Source organism: Schistocerca americana, chromosome 9, assembly GCF_021461395.2.
Source record: "Schistocerca americana isolate TAMUIC-IGC-003095 chromosome 9, iqSchAmer2.1, whole genome shotgun sequence".
NCBI lineage: Eukaryota > Metazoa > Arthropoda > Insecta > Orthoptera > Acrididae > Schistocerca > Schistocerca americana.
This window is the reverse complement of record NC_060127.1, coordinates 77,136,078-77,156,240: the sequence shown is the minus strand read 5'-3', so window position 1 is coordinate 77,156,240 and position 20,163 is coordinate 77,136,078. Positions and strand designations below refer to the sequence as shown.

General features: G+C 43.0%; 1 non-coding gene across 1 annotated transcript; it reads left to right on the top strand.

Moving 5' to 3' along the window:
* Positions 1 to 19,553: 19,553 nt before the first annotated feature.
* Positions 19,554 to 19,628, top strand: Trnas-cga. Its single transcript has one exon. It is a non-coding gene; the product is annotated as a tRNA-Ser (tRNA).
* The last annotated feature ends 535 nt before the right edge of the window (positions 19,629 to 20,163 follow it).

Below are 20,163 nucleotides of genomic sequence, written 5' to 3'. Positions count from 1 at the left end.
GTCGCTTCTGCCTTGGTGCCAATGATGGTCGTATGCGTGTTTGGCGCCGTCCAGGTGAGCGCCACAATCAGGACTGCATACGACCGAGGCACACAGGGCCAACACCCGGCATCATGGTGTGGGGAGCGATCTCCTACACTGGCCGTACACCACTGGTGATCGTCGAGGGGACACTGAATAGTGCACGGTACATCCAAACCTTCATCGAACCCATCGTTCTACCATTCCTAGACCGGCAAGGGAACTTGCTGTTCCAACAGGACAATGCACGTCCGCATGTATCCCGTGCCACCCAACGTGCTCTAGAAGGTGTAAGTCAACTACCCTGGCCAGCAAGATCTCCGGATCTGTCCCCCATTGAGCATGTTTGGGATTGGATGAAGCGTCGTCTCACGCGGTCTGCACGTCCAGCTGAGGCGCCAGGTGGAAATGGCATGGCAAGCCGTTCCACAGGACTACATCCAGCATCTCTACGATCGTCTCCATGGGAGAATAGCAGCCTGCATTGCTGCGAAAGGTGGATATACACTGTACTAGTGCCGACATTGTGCATGCTCTGTTGCCTGTGTCTATGTGCCTGTGGTTCTGTCAGTGTGATCATGTGATGTATCTGACCCCAGGAATGTGTCAATAAAGTTTCCCCTTCCTGGGACAATGAATTCACGGTGTTCTTATTTCAATTTCCAGGAGTGTATATGTAACGGCAGTGTACGTTTCCTCGCCTTGCCGCTGCTGCCCGGTAAGGCGTGTAGTTTTGACAGCTTTCTAGATTGTAGGCCGGTTGGTGATTGTTCTACTCTGGTGATAGTGATTCCTTTCTCGTTCCGGGCGCTTTAAACACAGTATTCTGTGGACGTAGTGCAGACCGCCGGTTCCGGCCTTGGCGTATCGCTCCGTCGTTGCATTTGGTTTATCGACGTCAGGTAGCTTCAGCAAGATTATCATTAGTCATTCGTTAGACTGCCACTAGTCTGAGTTACCATCTTGTGAAGTGAATGCAACTCCTGGCTGCCTATCTCATCTCTCGCGAAAGTGTTTGTTGCCGGACCTTGTCCGAGGTCGATTCCTGGAGCACCGTCTGTGGCCCCCTGGTTCTTGTAAGACACTTTTGTTGTAAATGGAGGTCTAATGGCCAGTAGTTCAGTGTAAGGCTCCTTCAGTTCACATCTTCTGCGCGTATAATCTGCCTCAGTAGCCTTTAAGGAGCTTATGTACTGGCCCTTGTGTTTTATTATTGTATTATTTATTACAATAACTTGTAATGCCTACATTATAGGTTATGTATGTCTAGTTAATGGTTCTGGTCGCCTTCTGGAATAAATCTGGCAGTTTAGTGTTCAGTGGATGTTAACGGTTGTGTTGCAGAGTTTACCATCATCTTATTTCACCCGTTTGGTGATCAGTTGCTTGTTTTTTAATTAACCTTTGCTATTGTATTTGTTGCTTTACAGCAGCTTTCTAATTTTTTATATTATTTCCGTTCATGGCGTGTAAAGCCTTCAGCCGTGATTGTGGTCATTTGCCTCAAAATTCTAATTTGCTATTTGTATTTTAGTAGTAAGCTTTTAAAACCTTATGTACTGCCATTCCTGGCGTCTGATGCCTTCTGCTATGTTTGTGGCGACTTGCCTTTAATATTTCAGTACCTGTGGTTTGTAAGTTGCAGCGAGTCTGAAACAATTCCTAATTTATTGCCATTCCTGGCGTGTAAGCCCTTCTGCCCAGATCACAGTGGCTTGCTTTTCAAACATTATATGCTGTATCTGTATTTAATGGTGATATGCTGAATTGTAACGCACTCAAAACACTATTTTTTACACAGATGTTTATTCCTTCATTAACAACGTGTGGTACTTTTATTTATTGTTGAGTCTGGAATTACTGGTTTAAAATAAATTGTGTGTAAGTGTAAAAGGCAACCAATAGTAACTGATTACCACCCCGTGCTCAATCGTAACCGAATCCTGCCTTCCCTTGACTTTCAGGTTTCAGTGAGTGCAGCTGTCCTGTGTTTCACAAGGAAGAAAATTAGCAAGAAGAAGAGAACTTCCACTTCGTTGATGGGATCATTTTTAAGTAGGCGGGATGCTCTCAAAATTAACATGTGGACTGATGCTGGTACACATCTTTCCCGAATGCTAAAACACTATTTTGAATACATAATTTAAGCGCAATTCGTCTGCGAATTGGTAAGACCAATGCCAATTTGTTTAGCTGTATGCCAGTTACAACCAGACTCGCAATCACCCTTCAGTTTTTGGCTAGCCGTGGTTCATACAGTAGCCTGATGTGCATCTTTAAAGTGTACCTCTCATCGATATGCCTGTTTGTACAAGGCATGACAATCTGGGGTGAAAGGAATGGAAACGAAGTGGGATGGGAAAGAAACAGGAAGGAAATCCAGCTGCACAGGGCATTGCGGCCATTCAATGGCGAGAGTTACAAAGTTGTGCCGGACTGTGATTCGAACTCAGCTGCTCCACTTCTTTAGAATCGTTGCCTTAACTGCTTCGGCCTTCCAACCGGAGTTACCATCAGTCCCAAATTCCCAACTACCCCATGGCCACACCGCAACAGCCCCTGCTCATTAACCCGCTACTCACAGATTTCTGACTCCTCTAGGAGTTCCGACATTGGTTGTGTATCCGCACTGAAGCTTTTTCATCAGACAGCCGCCGCACCCATTGACATATGAATGGCGACTGTTCTGTTAGATGTCTCTGACAGGACAGACACCGTTCGTATCTATAGTTAGCATAAGGTGTTTACAATGCTTTTAATTCGTTACTGTAGCCTGGAATGACACTGAGATGCTAATGCGGATATTTTATCGTGGTTCACCAGTGAATATAGAACGCATGTTGCATTGTAAGCCGGCCGCTGTGGTCGAGAGTTCCTAGGCGCTTCAGTCCGCAACCGCGCTGCTGCTACGGTCGCAGGTTCGAATCCTGCCTCGGGCATGGATGTGTGTGATGTCCTTAGGTTAGTTAGGTTTAAGTAGTTCTAAGTCTAGGGGACTGATGACCTCAGATGTTAAGTCCCATAGTGCTTAGAGACCCCTCCCCTCCCCTTTGTATTGTAACAACAGGGTCAGCCCTTGCAAAGTGTGAAACATTAAACGCTTTCTGTTCACCAGCCGCCATCACTGCCACTGGCGCTTCCTGCACAGGAAACAGGTGATGCGCATGTACACATATACACAAACGAAATTGTTTGAGATGCTCTTTCATTTGATCCATTATTTATATGTGTAAGTTAAATGTAATAAATTCTACGAACCCTTGAAACCCCGACATTCGTTTTGAAACACACTTTACTATTCACTACGTTTACATGCGACACATCTTCCGAAAGTCGAAATCCGTATTCCGAAAACCGTATTTCGCTGTCATGTTTAAGGTCTGAAGCGGATTTGACAGCCCAGTTAAATATGGCGCCTGAAAAAGATCTGTTACAATTTCTGATTTACTCAGCAGAATCACTATTTCTCTTCAGTTAGACGAGGTATTAACAGCCTCAGTCTATTATTTCTACTTATCCTTCATTATAGAAAAAGCCACTCCGTCCATATAAGCCGAAAATTTTTAAAAACAAAACGAAATCTGACAGTCCAAGCACGTTTTAAAACGGGCCGCTTTTACATGGGAGCGAAAAGCAATTGGGGAATTGGAAAACCGGCAACTAGAAGCGGATTTCCAGAATCGATTCAGAAGTGTTTACACGGCCAACCAAAAGCGGTGTTGGGAAATCGGTTTATGAAATCCGGTTTTGGAAGCCCTATGTAAACGGGCTGAATGTTTGACGTGACTACACAGCGGCGCTGTCGGAGTGGGAAAGAGGAAGCAAGGACGAGAGTAAGAGGGGAGCGTGTACAGACAACGACAGAGACAGATGTGGTCCAGCTATCCGAAATATCCTACGCTCTTCATGAATGTCACTGGGAACCGTTCGGTAATACGTCGGTAGCTATCTGCAGCTGCCTATTCCACCAGTAATATTGACCGGTTATACCAAAATATTGCCGTTTGTAGCTGACACATTGCGTCAATGTTGACGGCAAGACTTTGGCGGCCACGCAGTTGCGTAAAACATGGCCCGTGTGGAGACAGCTTTAGACTTACGTGTAAGAGGCTAACGTGTCAGCTGCGACATCGTACGGCTGGGAATAAGTCCTGCGTCTTCACTACAGAAGCACGACACGCGACATACGCCGCGCCTCCACAGCGATAAAAACTCCCTCATCCGGCACAGCGAGGCGACGTGGGATTTCTCGCTACCCTGGTATCTGTTCTTGTGATAAATCACCGCTCTGGCGACACATGTTTTACTTCTCTCTCCTCGCAGCTAACTGTGCCGTCCACATCTACGTGTCTTACCAACAGTGTTCGAGGGGAAAGCTATCCACTCAGGGGTAAAACAGGATCCTAGAAAAGGACAAAATCACTGGAAGACTGCAGTTGGTTACAAGATTGCGTCCACTGTGCTATCGATGTTCTATATACGATCAGAATCAGGGCCGGTTCGAGGTAGTACAGTGTGACAAAATGAACGATACTAAAATGAAATATTCCTGTGACTTTACCTCAGATATACACATGAAGACCTCTCTCAAAGTAGGCTGAATATCACAATTTCTCCAGTAAACATGGTATACTCAGTGATGAAACAAAGCAGTAGGCTCTGCCAGAAAGCCGGCTGGGGTGGCCGAGCGGTTCTAGGCGCTACAGCCTGGAACCGCGCGACCGCTACGGTCGCAGGTTAGAATCCTCCCTCGGCCATAGGTGTGTGTGATGTCCTTAGGTTGGTTAGGTTTAAGTAGTTCTAAGTTCTAGGGGACTGATGACCTCAGAAGTTAAGTCCCATAGTGCTCAGAGCCATTAGAACCATTTTTTTCTGCCAGAAATATCGAATCTTAGACAATGTGTCTAATAGTGTATTTTAATACGACAGTATGCCATCTTAGGCAATGTATAACACTTAAAACACATGGTAATAGCACTTTGAAGCCGATATCATGATTGTGTAACTGTAAATGTAACACTGAAAATAAACAACAGACTAATGGCGGTACTGACTTTAAAGAAACATGTTATGGCTGTGGCCTCGCATTATGAAAAAATTATTGAATGGTCACAATGTCCCATTGCCGCCTATCTGTTGCACAGATGTTAATGATGTGTTGTTTCTCATTATTTCAGAAGGTGCTACGCGTGTGAATCGTGGCTCAGGAGTCGATTTAAACCATGGAGGAACGGATCGTAACGAGCACAAGCGCTCACGAACGACCCCATACAGGAAAATAAATGAGAGATATTCACAAACATGGATGCTTGATTCAGTGACCGTTTATAAAGAAAAGTTGAAATAAATGAGCCGTCGGTCACAAATTTTAGTCTTATTAACCAGGTCTCAACACTTTTAAGAGTGCCTTCATCAGAATTTAAATGTTTAAAGTTGCCTATAACATAATTACAAATTTATGGGAAAAGAAATTTTTTTAAATAAAAGTGCAAGTACTGACTAACAATACAAGGCAGAGACAGTAATTACATGTGAAGGGCTTATTTCAATAGTGATACAAGTCCATTTTTGTTCATATTGAAATACATAGTCCTAAAGTTAAAGGACTGCTGAAAAAGCTGCAGTTGAGATACCAGAAATATTCAAGCATATGGCTTCTTGTTAGAGATGAACCTTTCTTTCCGTCTGTTTGGCTCATTAATTTCAGAAGCATTCTAGCCAGAAAAGTGGACGCAATGGACTTGTACCTAGACAGAAAAGTGGAGGTAATGGACTTGTACCACTATTGAAATAGGCCCTTCATGTGCCAGAAGGGCTTTAGTCACAACTAAAAAAAAAAAAAAAGAATGCATGAAGGCGAGCCATGGGCTGCTCATACCTGTAAAGCCACAAGTAGCAACAGACTGAGGCGCCTGCGTTAACAAGTGCGGGCAGGTGAACATGACACCAAGAGTGCCATCTGGCAGCCGTAAATATAAGTAGCGTACCTAACATTTTGAATAGACAGCTGAATGTTAAAATGAACAGTATTCCGTACTTTAGAGATATTCAGCACAGTTTTACTGGAAGGTTTCAGCAACCTTCCCCACCAAAAGGACAATTTTACGTGGGACAAAAAGCTTTTGCGCCTGGCGTTCGCCACAAAAGTCCATAAGCGAGCACAGGAACTGGAAGTTACATAGTCGGCATTATAAAAACATATGAAGAATGACTTCAGGTTAAACGTATTTAAACTTCTAAACGAATTCAATGATAATGACTTTCAAAAACGTTATCACTCATCAGGCCTGTGGAGCGAATGCTCGATGTCTTTACAACTCTTGCTTCATAGGGGAAAGTATTTTCCTCGGAGGAGTGTGAAATATATCGCAGTGGATAAGTGAGGAACATTCAGGCTGTACTAAAAAAAAAAAAAATAAAAAAATAAAAAAAAAATAAAAAAAAGGAGGAACTAGAAAACAGCCCATCATATGTCATGATCTGCGCTGAAATATCTGCAACTTACGTTGGAGATATTACGTCTGATAATGTCAATAGTTTCTCTTACTTGGACATTACTGTAGAGATTTCTTACATCCAAGGACGCTAATGTCGCAATATTTGGTATACGTATATCCTTGATTGCATTTGTTAACTTGGAACTGTTTTCGACCCCAACATAATCATTAAACATGTAAACTGATTTAAGTTTATTGTTAAGAAACTTATTTAGTTTATAGGATGGAGATGAAATATTCACAATCGGACGAACCGGATTTGCATCTTTGTGAATCTTAACTTGAGATCTAAGTTGACTAAGTTTGGTATTCATCATTTTAAGCAATTTCTTTTGATATTCTATAAGAAGAAACTGGGAGCTGTCAATCTTTCTTCGCAAACCAGTCTGAAACTTCTAAGTTGCGTCTTTGTGAATTTCTGTAATATCGTTTCCTGCAAAAAAACACCTCCGTTTTCCTACTGTAGTCATCTTCATATATAAGAACTGCCGCATTCCTCTTGTGAGCTCGGATGACCATTGTTTCCACCTTCTCCAAATTGGTACTGAGACCCTTTAAAACACGGCTCTCATGGTTCACCACTTTACAACAACCATTTTGAACAGATAAAGCTTTATTGACCTTAACGGCTGTGTCCGCAGTTACTAATTTCGTTATCCCACCCGCTTCACATGCCATTTCAGTTTCAATTATTACTCGCTTAATATTTTCCCTACTAACATATGGAGTGATGTTGTTGTAGACCTTTATTCAGTAACATATTTTCATCCCTACTCAGTACTATACTTGTTAAGTTAGCTACCCTGTCATTGAAGCGATGTTTCCCAATACCGTCTTTACTTTTTACAATATGTACGTTCTGAGGTTTGATGAGTTTTCTTATACCTCTTTTCAATTTTCTCGACGTCAACCTGCCAGTGTATTTGTGCTTTTACCATAAAAAATGGCTCTGAGCACTATGGGACTTAACTTCTAAGGTCATCAGTCCCCTAGAACTTAGAACTACTTAAACATAACTAACCTAAGGACTCACACACATCCATGCCCGAGCCAGGATTCGAACCTGCGACCGTAGCGGTCGCACGGTTCCAGACTGTAGTGCCTAGAACCGCTCGGCCACCCCGGCAGGCCTTTTACCATACTTCGCTGCAGATCTGAAGAAGGTTACTATAGGTCGAAACCGATAGTCTGATGGCAAGAAAATTTGTGACCATCGACGTGAACTATAGGAAATTTGTTCAACAGACATTGCCTTTCCTGAGGATCTTCAAAAATAAATCCGAATCCAGTAATAGTGGAATGCGTTGTTTTTTTCTTTTAAAACAAGTACTGCATAGACATTCTCGTGTAACATAAATAAATTACAGAATCTCTTTGCAATGCTAACTATTAAAAGCAGAAACAATACATTTTCATTTAAGGTAATTCGTGGGATCCTTACAAGCTTTTAGTGACAGTAGAAGGAGTTAGACTTGTTGTAGTAAATGAGAGGAAAGAATGAAAATTTGAAACATTTGTTATTATCATAATGGGACTATTTAATTCTGTAACTTACAAATTTGTATTGTATGTTAACTGGGGACCTAGAAACGACGGAGAGGCTCCGTCCCCGCCGCAGCCGCAGTGGTCCACAACTCCACGACGACTACCGCAGTCCACTTCACCCCTCCGCCGCCCCACACCGAACCCAGGGTTATTATGCGGTTCGGCCCCCGGTGGACCCCCCAGGGAACGTCTCACACCAGACGAGTGTAACCCCTATGTTTGCTTGGTCGAGTAATGGTGGTGTACGCGTACGTGGAGAACTTGTTTCCGAAGCAATCGCCGACATAGTGTAACTGAGGCGGAATAAGGGGAACCAGCCCACATTCGCCGAGGCAGATGGAAAACCGCCTAAAAACCATCCACAGACTGGCCGGCTCACCGGACCTCGACACAAGTCCGCCGGGCGGATTCGTGCCGGGGACCAGGCGCTCCTTTCCACTCCGGAAAGTCTTGCGTTAGACCGCACGGCTAACCGGGCGGGCAACTTACAAATTAGTTCACTTTCCATCGTAAAAAGTGAGGCAGAAATATGAATATCCTGTAATTTTATGTTAACTTGTTGCACTTTAACTGCATGATTTGTATGCACACAAGAGGAGGAGTTTGTTAACATCGAGTATAGATTTATGTGTGTGGAAGTTGTTTGTGAAAGTATTTGTGTGAATCGTAGCCACGTACAGAAGTGAAACGCTGACGATAAACAGTTTAGAGAAGAAGAGAATAGAAGCTTTTGAAATGCAGTGCTTCAGAAGAATGCTGGAGATTAGATGGGTAGACCACGTGAGTAATGAGGAGGTACCGAGTCGAATTGGGGAGAAGAGTAATTTGTTGCACAACTTGACTAGAACAAGGGATCGGTTCGTAGGTTACGTTGAGGCATCAAGGGATCACCAGTTTAGTTCTGGAGGGAAGCATGGGGGGTAAAAATCGTAGCGGGAGACCAAGAGATGAATACATTAAGGAGATTCAGATCGAGGTAGGTTGCAGTAGGTACTCGGAGATGAAGAGGCTTGCACAGGATAGAGTAGCATGGAGAGCTGCATCAAGCCTGTCTTTGGACTGAAGATCTGAGCAGCAACAACAACAACAACAACACAGACCGTAAAATACGGACATGCCTATGTAATGCGGAGTCGATCACTACAAACACGAGAGGCGGATCCACCATTATAAAAGAAGGCGGGGTGGAATGTTGTGTTGTCAGCAGAGATGCAGTAATAGTACAATACGTAGAGCTGTGTTACTTTGAATGTGGACCACTCATTGGATGTCACGTGGACGCCAGATCTATGAGCGACATTTCAACCCTTCTGAAGTTGCTGAAGTCGACTATTTATGACGTGACTGAAGTTCAAAGGCCCAAGGGCAACCACAACTAAACCACAGTCTAATACAGCCGACGCGAACTCGAGCACCTCTGGCGTCTTTGGTGAGCTGAAGTATCATTACGGAATCTTATCAAATGCTACACAACTAATTTGTCTTCCGAGCTTTCAGCACGAGCAGAAAAGGTTCGGATTTAGGTGTGCCATTTTTAATACTCAATAGGAAGACCTGTATTTGTTTGTAAAGTCTGATGGGAAGGCACTGTGCTTGATATGCCCCTCTGCCGTAAATATCAAAGCATCGACGGTGCGCCGTCACTACGAAAATAAACATTCCTCAAGACACGATGTTGTTGTTGGACCGGACAGAAGCGAACTGGTTACTAAATTAAAATCGGAATCGCCACAATCTGAAGAGAGAAGTCTCGTTCGTACTGTTCATTCTGAAAGAAAAACAAAAATATACCTGATGTGAATCTTCAGGTTTTGGCGGCGCAAAGACTGTTTCGTTAAGCTTCGGGTGTGCAGCCGCAAGAAATCTCCTTCTAATATTTCGACTTTATAACGTTCAGCCATTTTCAGAGTGAGCCACAAGACTGCCGCTCCAGTGCTCGCTTCGTCCCTTTATACTGTTGTACCGCGCGACTGCGCATGCGGCCACAGATGCAAATGCGCCAGAGACGTTGGTCGGCGGCAGAGACGTGCGTAATGCGCGAGTTGTATCTATGACTCCGCAGTTGATCTGTGTTGGCATATCGATATATCATTGTGAGCTGCACTGTGACGACGTCTTTGCGAGTTTATTACAGCAAGTGCCGGATTCCATGATTTATCAAGATTGAAACCACTATCTCTATTAATTAAATTCGTCGTCAAGCGAATTTTAATTGCCTCCTTCACTATCGAGTCGCAAAAGGATGATTTAGTTGCCAAAATTTCGACGTTGTCATACAACATACTGTTACCATTATCAATACAGTGCTCTTCCACTGCCGACTTGTTAGTTTGTAAAAGTCGTGTGTGCCTCCGGTGTTCTGTACATCTTTCTTGGACAATACGAGTTGTTTGTCCGGTGTAAGAAAGGCTACATTCACATGGAATTTTGTAAACTCCAGATTTTCGGAGCAGCAAATCATCTTTGACGGAGCCCACGAGTGCAGCTGTCTTGGGTGGAGGAAGAAAAATCACTTTTACTTTGTATCTGCCGAGAATGCGTCCTATTTTTGATGAAAGGCTACCCACATATCGCAGGAAGGCCATCGATTTAAAGGTTTCTTCATCTTCTTCTGTTTTCTTTGTGGCCTCTTTCAGATTCATTTTCAGTGCCCTCTGTATTTGTTGTGGAGATTACCCATTGTCTTCAAACATTCTTTGTAAGTGGGAAAGTTCATCTTGCAGAACTTTCCCACTTACAAAGAGTGTTTGAAGACAATGGGTCGGTTCTTCCTTTAGGAATCTCTCTGTGTGTTCTGGGCAATTCACAAGTTCTGAGAAATACTGTGCCAACACCTTGCAGTTATCCGTATTTGTCAGTGCCAATTTTCCATCACTTTTCCTGAAGCAGGGGTCTGCTGCTGTGTGTCCTCGGATTTGCCCTGCAAATGTCCTGTAGAAATCTCCTGTGTTGCAGTTACGGAAGTTGTCCTCTACGGAGACCAACTGGCCAATTTGCATTATTATTATTATTATTAACATTATTTCATTTTACACGTAGCACACCCTTTGTGGATCACGTGAAGCTTCTACAGTTCTGCCTGCAATTTTTCCTTGAGACCTTCGTTTTCTCGCTCATGGCTTTCTTTCTTTCATCCGTGCACCTTGTACCGGTCTTTTTGGTTCTCGTCTCTGGCTGGACTTACCAATTGTCTATTTTGCTTCTGTAGATGTTACAGTCTGCAGTGTCCTGAATGGTGATTTGAGCATCAGTAAGGTTTCTTCGTACTTGTTCGGCCCATGTCATACCTTTAAGGTTTTTCAGTGGCTGTGAGTATCTGGCGTGTGAGTCTATACTCAGGGAGTCTGTGTATGTGTCCAGAGAATTTAAGGAGTCTTTTTCTAATGTCAGCAGCAATATTTGACATTTCCTCTGCAGTTTTGTTGGTTTGCAGTCTATATCCAGCAGATTGGCAAAGTTTTACAGAAGTTCGAAATATAGCGCGTGCTTCAATGCGAGATGCTTTTAATAATTTCCACAACGAAATTCTGTCTCGAAATCTGGCAGAAAACCTAAAGAGATTCTGGTCATATATAAAGCACACCAGTGGCAAGACACAGTCCATACCTTCACTGCGCAATAACAACGGTGAAGTCACTGATGACAGTGCTACTAAAGCAGAGTTACTAAATACGGTTTTCCGAAACTCCTTCACCAAACAAGACAAAGTAAATATTCCTGAATTCCAGTCAAGAACAACTGCCAAGATGAGAAACATAGATGTAGATATCCTCGGTGTAGCAGAGCAGCTTGAATCAATAAAGGCAAGACCTCCGGTCCAGATTTTATACCAGTCAGGTTCCTTTCTGAGTGTGCTGATACAGTAGCCCCATATTAGCAATTACACAATCGCTCGCTCACAGAAAGATCCCTACCTAAACACTGGAAAATTGCAAGTCACACCAATACCCAAAAAAGAGAAATAGGAGTAATCCGCGGAATTACAGGCCCAAATCACTAACGTCGATTTGCAATACGGTTTTGGAACATATACTGTGTTCGAACGTTATGAATTACATCGAAGAAAAAGGTTTATTGGCATATAGTCAGTGGGGATTCAGAAAACACAACTAGCTCTTTATACTCATGAAGTATTGAGTGCTATCGACAGGAGACGTCAAATTGATTCCATAATTTTAGGTTTCCAGAAGGCTTTCACTAAAGGCTTTCACCGTTCCTCACATGGGTCTTCTAACGGACTGGATTCGTGATTTCCTGTCAGAAAGGTCACAGTCAGTAGTAATAGACGGAACGTCATCGAGTAAAACAGAAGTACTATCTGGCGTTTCACAAGGAAGCGTTATAGGCCCTCTATTGCTCCTGATCTATATTAACAGCGTAAAAGACAATTTGAGTAGCCCTCTTAGATTGTTTGCAGATGATGCTGTCATTTACCGACTTAGATAAGATATCTGCATGGTACGAAAAGTGGCAATTCACGCTGAATAAAGAAAAGTGTGAAGTTATTCGCATGAGTACTAAAAGAAATCAGCTAAATTTCGGTTATGCGATAAGTCTCACAAATCTGAAGGCTGTAAATTCAACTAAGTACTTAGGGATAACAATTACAGCGCCCCCCCTCCCCCCCACGAACGATCTTGCCGTTGGTGGGGAGGCTTGCGTGCCTCAGCGATACAGATGGCCGTACCGTAGGTGCAACCACAACGGAGGGGTATCTGTTGAGAGGCCAGACAAACGTGTGGTTCCTGAAGAGGGGCAGCAGCCTTTTCAGTAGTTGCAGGGGCAACAGTCTGGATGATTGACTGATCTGGCCTTGTAACACTAACCAAACCGGCCTTGCTGTGCTGGTACTACGAATGGTTGAAAGCAAGGGGAAACTACAGCCGTAATTTTTCCCGAGGGCATGCAGCTTTACTGTATGGTTAAATGATGATGGCGTCCTCTTGGGTAAAATATTCCAGAGGTAAGATAGTCCCCCATTCGGATCTCCGGGCGGGGACTACTCAAGAGCATGTCGTTATCAGGAGAAAGAAAGCTGGCGTTCTACGGATCGGAGCGTGGAATGTCAGATCCCTTAATTGGCCAGGTAGGTTAGAAAATTTAAAAAGGGAAATGGATAGGTTAAAGTTAGATATAGTGGGAATTAGTGACGTTCGGTGGCAGGATGAACGAGACTTTTGGTCAGGCGAATACAGGGTTATAAATTTAAAATCAAATAGGGGTAATGCAGGAGTAGGTTTAATAATGAATAAAAAAAAAGGAGTGCGGGTAAGCTACTACAAACAGCATAGTGAACGCATTATTGTGGCCAAGATAGACACGAAGCCCACGCCTACTACAGTAGTACTAGTTTATATGCCAACTAGCTCTGCAGATGAAGAAATTGAAGAAATGTGTGATGAAATAAAAGAAATTATTCAGATAGTGAAGGGAGACGAAAATTTAATAGTCATGGGTGACTGGAATTCGGTAGTAGGAAAAGGGAGAGAAGGAAAAGTAGTAGGTGAATATGGATTGGGGCTAAGAAATGAAAGAGGAAGCCGCCTGGCCGAATTTTGCACAGAGCACAACTTAATCATAACTAACACTTGGTTCAAGAATCATAAAAGAAGGTTGTATACCTGGAACAAGCTTGGAGAATCTGACAGGTTTCAGATAGATTATATAATGGTAAGACAGAGATTTAGGAACAAGGTTTTAAATTGTAGGGCATTTCCAGGGGCAGATGTGGACTCTGACAACAATCTATTGGTTATGAACTGTAGACTAAAACTGCAAAAACTGCAAAAGGGTGGGAATATATGGAGAGGGGACCTGGATAAACTGACTAATCCAGACGTTATACAGAGTTTCGGGGAGAGCATAAGGGAACAATTGACAGGAATGGGGGAAAGAAATACAGTAAAAGAAGAATGGGTAGCTTTGAGGGATCAATTAGTGAAGGCAGCAGAGGATCAAGTAGGTAAAAAGACGAGGGCAGCTTGAAATCCTTGGGTAACAGAAGAAATATTGAATTTAATTGATGAAAGGAGAAAATATAAAAATGCAGTAAATGAAGCAGGAATACAAACGTCTCAAAAACGAGATCGACAGGAAGTGCAAAATGGCTAAGCAGGGACGGCTAGAGGACAAATGTAAGGATGTAGAGGCTTATCTCACTAGGGCTAAGATAGATATTGCCTACAGGAAAATTAAAGAGACCCTTGGAGAAAAGAGAACCACTTGTATGAATATCAAGAGCTCAGATGGAAACCCTTTCTAAGCAAAGAGGGGAAAGCAGAGGGGCGGAAGGAGTCTATAGAGGGACTATACAAGGGCGATTTACTTGAGGGCAATGTTATAGAAAGCGAAGAGAATGTAGATGAAGATGAAATGGGAGATACGATACTGCGTGAAGAGTTTGACACAGCACTGAAAGACCTGAATCGAAACAAGGTCCCAGGATTAGACAACATTCCATTAGAACTACTGACGGCCTTGGGAGAGCCAGTCCTTACAAAACTCTACCATCTGGTGAGCGAAACGTATGAGACAGGCGAAATACCCTCAGACTTCAAGAAGAATATAGTAATTCCAATCCCAAAGAGAGCAGGTGTTGACAGATGCGACAATTACCGAACTATCAGTTTAATAAGTCACTGCTGCAAAATACTAACACGAATTCTTTGCAGACGAATGGAAAAACTGGTAGAAGCCGACCTCGGGGAAGATCAGTTTGATTTCCGTAAAAATATTGGAACACCTGAGGCAATACTACGACTTATCTTAGAAGCTAGATTAAGGAAAGGCAAACCTACGTTTCTAGCATTTGTAGACTTAGAGAAAGCTTTTGACAATGTTGACTGGAATACTCTCTTTCAAATTCTGAAGGTGGCACGGATAAAATACAGGGAGTGAAGGGCTATTTACAATTTGTACAGAAACCAGATGGCAGTTATAAGAGTCGAGGGACATGAAAGGGAAGCAGTGGTTGGGAAGGGAGTGAGACAGGGTTGTAGCCTCTCCCCGATGTTATTCAATCTGTATGTGGAGCAAACAGTGAAGGAAACAAAAGAAAAATTTGGAGTAGGTATTAAAATCCATGGAGAAGAAATAAAAACTTTAAGGTTCGCCGATGACATTGTATTTCTGTCAGAGACAGCAAAGGACTTGGAAGAGCAGTTGAACGGAATGGACAGTGTCTTGAAAGGAGGTTATGAGATGAGCATCAACATAAGCAAAACGAAGATAATGGAATGTAGTGGAATTAAGTTGGGTGATGCTGAGGGAATTTGATTACGAAATGAGACACATAAAGTAGTAAAGGAGTTTTGCTATTTGGGGAGCAAAATAACTGATGATGGTCGAAGTAGAGAGGATATAAAATGTAGACTGGCAATGGCAAGGAAAGCGTTTCTGAAGAAGAGAAATTTGTTAAAATCGAGTATAGATTTAAGTGTCGGGAAGTCGTTTCTGAAAGAATTTGCGTAGAGTGTACCCATGTATGGAAGTGAAACATGGACGATAAATAGTTTGGACAAGAAGAGAATAGAAGCTTTCGAAACGTGGTGCTACAGAAGAATACTGATGATCAGGTGGGTAGATCACATAACTAATGAGGAGGTATTGAATAGGATTGGGGAGAAGAGAAGTTTGTGGTACAATTTGACTAGGAAAAGGGATCGGTTGGTAGGACATGTTCTGAGGCATCAAGAGATCACCAATTTAGTATTGGAGGGCAGCGTGGAGTGTAAAAATCGTAGAGGGAGACCAAGAGATGAATACGCTAAGCAGATTTAGAAGGATGTAGGTTGTAGTAGGTACTGGGAGATGAAGAAGCCTGCACAGAATGGAGTAGCATGGAGAGCTGCATCAAACCAGTCTCAGGACTGAAGACCACAACAACAACAACAATTACAAATAACCTAAATTGGGACGATCATATAGATAGTGTTGTGTATAGAGCAAACCAAAGATGCGATTCAGTGGCAGAACACTTAGAAGGTGCAACAGGTCTACTAAAGAGACTGCTCACACCACGCTTGTCCGCCCTATTCTGGAGTATTGCGGTGCGGTGTGGGATCCGCATCAGGTGGGACTGACGGATGGCATCGAGAAAGTTCAGAGAAGGGCGTCTTTTTTTGTGTTATGCGAAATAGGGGACATAGTGCTACAGACATGATACGTGACTTGGAGTGGCAATCATTAAAGCAAAGGCGTTTTTCGTTGCGACGGTATCGTCACATGAAATTTCAATCATCAATTTCCTCCTCTCATCAATTTCCTCCTCCGATGGCGAAAACTTTCTGTTGGCAGCCATCTACGTAGGGAGAAACGACCATCACGATAAAATAAGAGAAATGAGGGCTCGTACAGAAAAATTTAAGTGCTCGTTTTTCCCGCGCGCCGTTCGAGAGTGGAACGGTAGAGAGATAGCATCAAGATCGTTCATTGAACCCTCTGCCAGGCACTTCATCGTAAATAGCAGAGTAATCACGTAGATGTAGATGTAATTGTAGTTGTAAAATCGTAGTAATTATTGTATCATAGCTCAATAAAAGATTTACTTACGAAAATGAAATTCCTACCGCTCAGGGCCTAATTTCGGACGAAACAGTGTTCTGGCACCTCCAGTGTTGATTTATTTATTTATTTTAAGTGGGCACCGGAGATGTAAGGTAGTTCACGTGCATTAATCGCAACTATAACTTGCGCCGGCATCAGTGAACGTGACAATAAGTGACCAACTAGTGTGTGTGTGTGTGTGTGTGTGTGTGTGTGTGTGTGTGTGTCAGTATGGGTGCGTGTGTGCAGTGTACCCAAGATACGTTTACCGAGTACCGAGGAGAAAAAATGTAACTGTTTGGACATTGCGGATGGCAGCAGCTGAAAACATGACGTCACAGTCACGAAACCTGTAAACTTACGCCAATATTTATCGAGCCTTGTTGTGATTATAATAAATTGTGTTGTAAATCCTAAATTACAGAACAGTATTTTGTAAAGAAATGGAGAAATGTTTTCTCATTGTAAGTGTGATTGCAAAATTTCAAAAAAACAAAACTTATAATTTTTTGTTGTGAAATGGCTGTGTGTGGGGGGTCTGCCTGAAGAAATGCGTTATGGCACTTAAGAATTTAGAAATTAAGCACTGCGTATCACGTAACGTAATGACACTGTTGCAGCCAATGCACCAAGGAGATCTGGAGTATATTGTGTGCATAATGGACAGCTTCTGAGTAAGATTTTTGAAGAAGAGGGCAAAAATATTGTACTAATTTGAAAATTTCAAAGACATCATTTATACAACTCCATCTGACTGTGAATGGGATCACGTCAGCGGGCCAACAATCCTGGGAAATTTAGGTAGAATCATTGTGGAGCCAACTGACGCAGCCTTCCCATTGAATGAACTAACTGGTGACAATGTCAAGAAAAAGGACTTCGTTGCAGAATTTTCAAGCACTCCAGGATGCGCAAACACAGGTGTTAATGAAATAAATGACTGGCTGCCAAATGGCATGACATTGACTACGCTATAATTTCTGATCATCGTCGTTGTTCGTCTGCAGAGAACCAATAGCGATAATGGATTAGCCAAGGAACTTGCCTCTCAATCTGAAGACTTTTACGCCTGCAGAGGCTAGAACCGCAGCTGGACAGAATAATGAAGAATAACTATTTATTTCGAACGGCAGCTGGAAGCAGTTCCTTTTGAACTACTGTTGACGAAACGGCTGCCTGATCTATTGCACGTAAACAACATATGAACCTCGTTGGACAGAAATTTATTGATTATTTCATTGCAAAAATCACCGTCGCTTTGTTTACAATACCTGATCAAAATTTATATGACAATATTGTATAACTCTTCACGTGAAAAATATAGTGTACGTCTTTATGGCTTTAAACGCACGGCATTCTAATTTTTTTGTGAATTTCTGGATTTACTGTTTTCGTAAATCGGCATGACCTGTGGTCCTATGTGGTCCTAATAAAAGTGGTTCCATTGTACGTCCGTTTTATATTGCACTGGCTTGTTCTTCTTGCCCTTTTTCTTCATTTATTAGGCAAATTGCCTGTTTCTCCATTTCAGCTCTTGTAAGGCCTTGCTGCATTTCTTCTCGCAGTGGATTTCTAACTGAGAGCGTTTACTTGGAGTCTCTCTCCATACATCGAAATATGTTTTTTCAGCCTTTATTCTACTACTTTGGTGTCCTGTTGTCGCTCATGTTTCACTTCCATTACTAAGGGGTGGTATTACTACAGTTTAATGAAACTTCGGCTGGATTAATTTCTTGGTTTTATGTTGCAAATTTTTCGCAATCATTTCATGTATGAAACTGAATTTATTTAATTTTTGGTCCAGTTCATCGTCGTATGATGCAGCATACTAGATACCTGAAATGTTTAGCTTGCTTCAATATTTTGTTATTCCAGACTACTTTTAATAATAGAATTGTTGTATAGAATAGAATTGTTGTATGCCATGAAATGTCATCAATGTTTTATCGTGAGGCTATCTGCTGAAAGTTATAGACTCCCATCTGAAGCTCATCTTCATTCTCTTCGGTCAGGAAGACAAGGAATGTGCCTCCCCGAAGAAGGTGCTAACAATCATTATTACATTCTGACGTCCCCTGAGCAACAATGGTTCACTGGCTAATCCGGTGCCGCAACGCAGCAAACATGGTCACTCACAAAACATACGCAAAATACTTGGGGGTCATATTAGGCCCGGCTATTACCTGTAAGAACCACTTAGAAAATGTAGAGAAAAAAGTGAGCACCAAACTTGATATTGTCAGAAAGCTGGCTTAGTTAGGAAGGTTCGCACTGCTACAATGGCATTAGTTTACGCCAGGATAGTGTGCACCAGTACGGAAAAATAGTGTACATATTGGCATACTTGACGTCAAATTGCATGAAGCAATGAGAATAATCAGTGGCACTACTAAGTCTACAACAGTTCCATGACAGCCTGTATTATGTAATATTGCACCTCCATCAAGAAGACAAGAAGCAGCAGCAATAAGAGCGTTCCCAAAGTGTTTCATTCATCAGAACTCATTTCTCTACAAGCAGCCACAGGAGACACATCCCAGAAGATTCAAATCAGGGAAACCATTCGGGTCAAGACAAAATGCGGCACTTGTATATGCTGTTTGTCAAGAATGGAAAGAGTTTCGGCAGAAACTTCCTGGCAGATTAAAATTGTGTGCCGGACCGAGACTCGAACTCGGGACGTTTGCCTTTCGCGGGCAAGTGCTCTACCAACTGAGCTACCCAAGCACGACTCACGGCCCGTCCTCACAGCTTCACTTCTGCCAGTACCTCGTCTCCTACCTTCCAAACTTTACAGAAGCTCTCCTGCTAAGCCATGTCTCCGCAATATCCTTTCTTTCAGGAGTGCTAGTTCTGCAAGGTTCGCAGGAGGGCTTCTGTAAATTTTTGGAAGGTAGGAGAGGAGGTACTGGCGGAAGTAAAGCTGTGAGGACGGGACGTAAGTCGTGCTTGGATAGCTCAGATGGTAGAGCACTTGCCCTCGAAAGGCAAAGGTCCCGAGTTCGAGTCTCGGTTCGGCACACAGTTTTAATCTGCCAGGAAGTTTCATGTCAGCACACACTCCGCTGCAGAGTGAAAATCTCATTCTAGTTTCGGCAGAAGTTTCCTCCGACTAATTCTCATCTTACAGGGTGTCAGTTATTGAACTACACTCCTGGAAATTGAAATAAGAACACCGTGAATTCATTGTCCCAGGAAGGGGAAACTTTATTGACACATTCCTGGGGTCAGATACATCACATGATCACACTGACAGAACCACAGGCACGTAGACACAGGCAACAGAGCATGCACAATGTCGGCACTAGTACAGTGTATATCCACCTTTCGCAGCAATGCAGGCTGCTATTCTCCCATGGAGACGATCGTACAGATGCTGGATGTAGTCCTGTGGAACGGCTTGCCATGCCATTTCCACCTGGCGCCTCAGTTGGACCAGCGTTCGTGCTGGACGTGCAGACCGCGTGAGACGACGCTTCATCCAGTCCCAAACATGCTCAATGGGGGACAGATCCGGAGATCTTGCTGGCCAGGGTAGTTGACTTACACCTTCTAG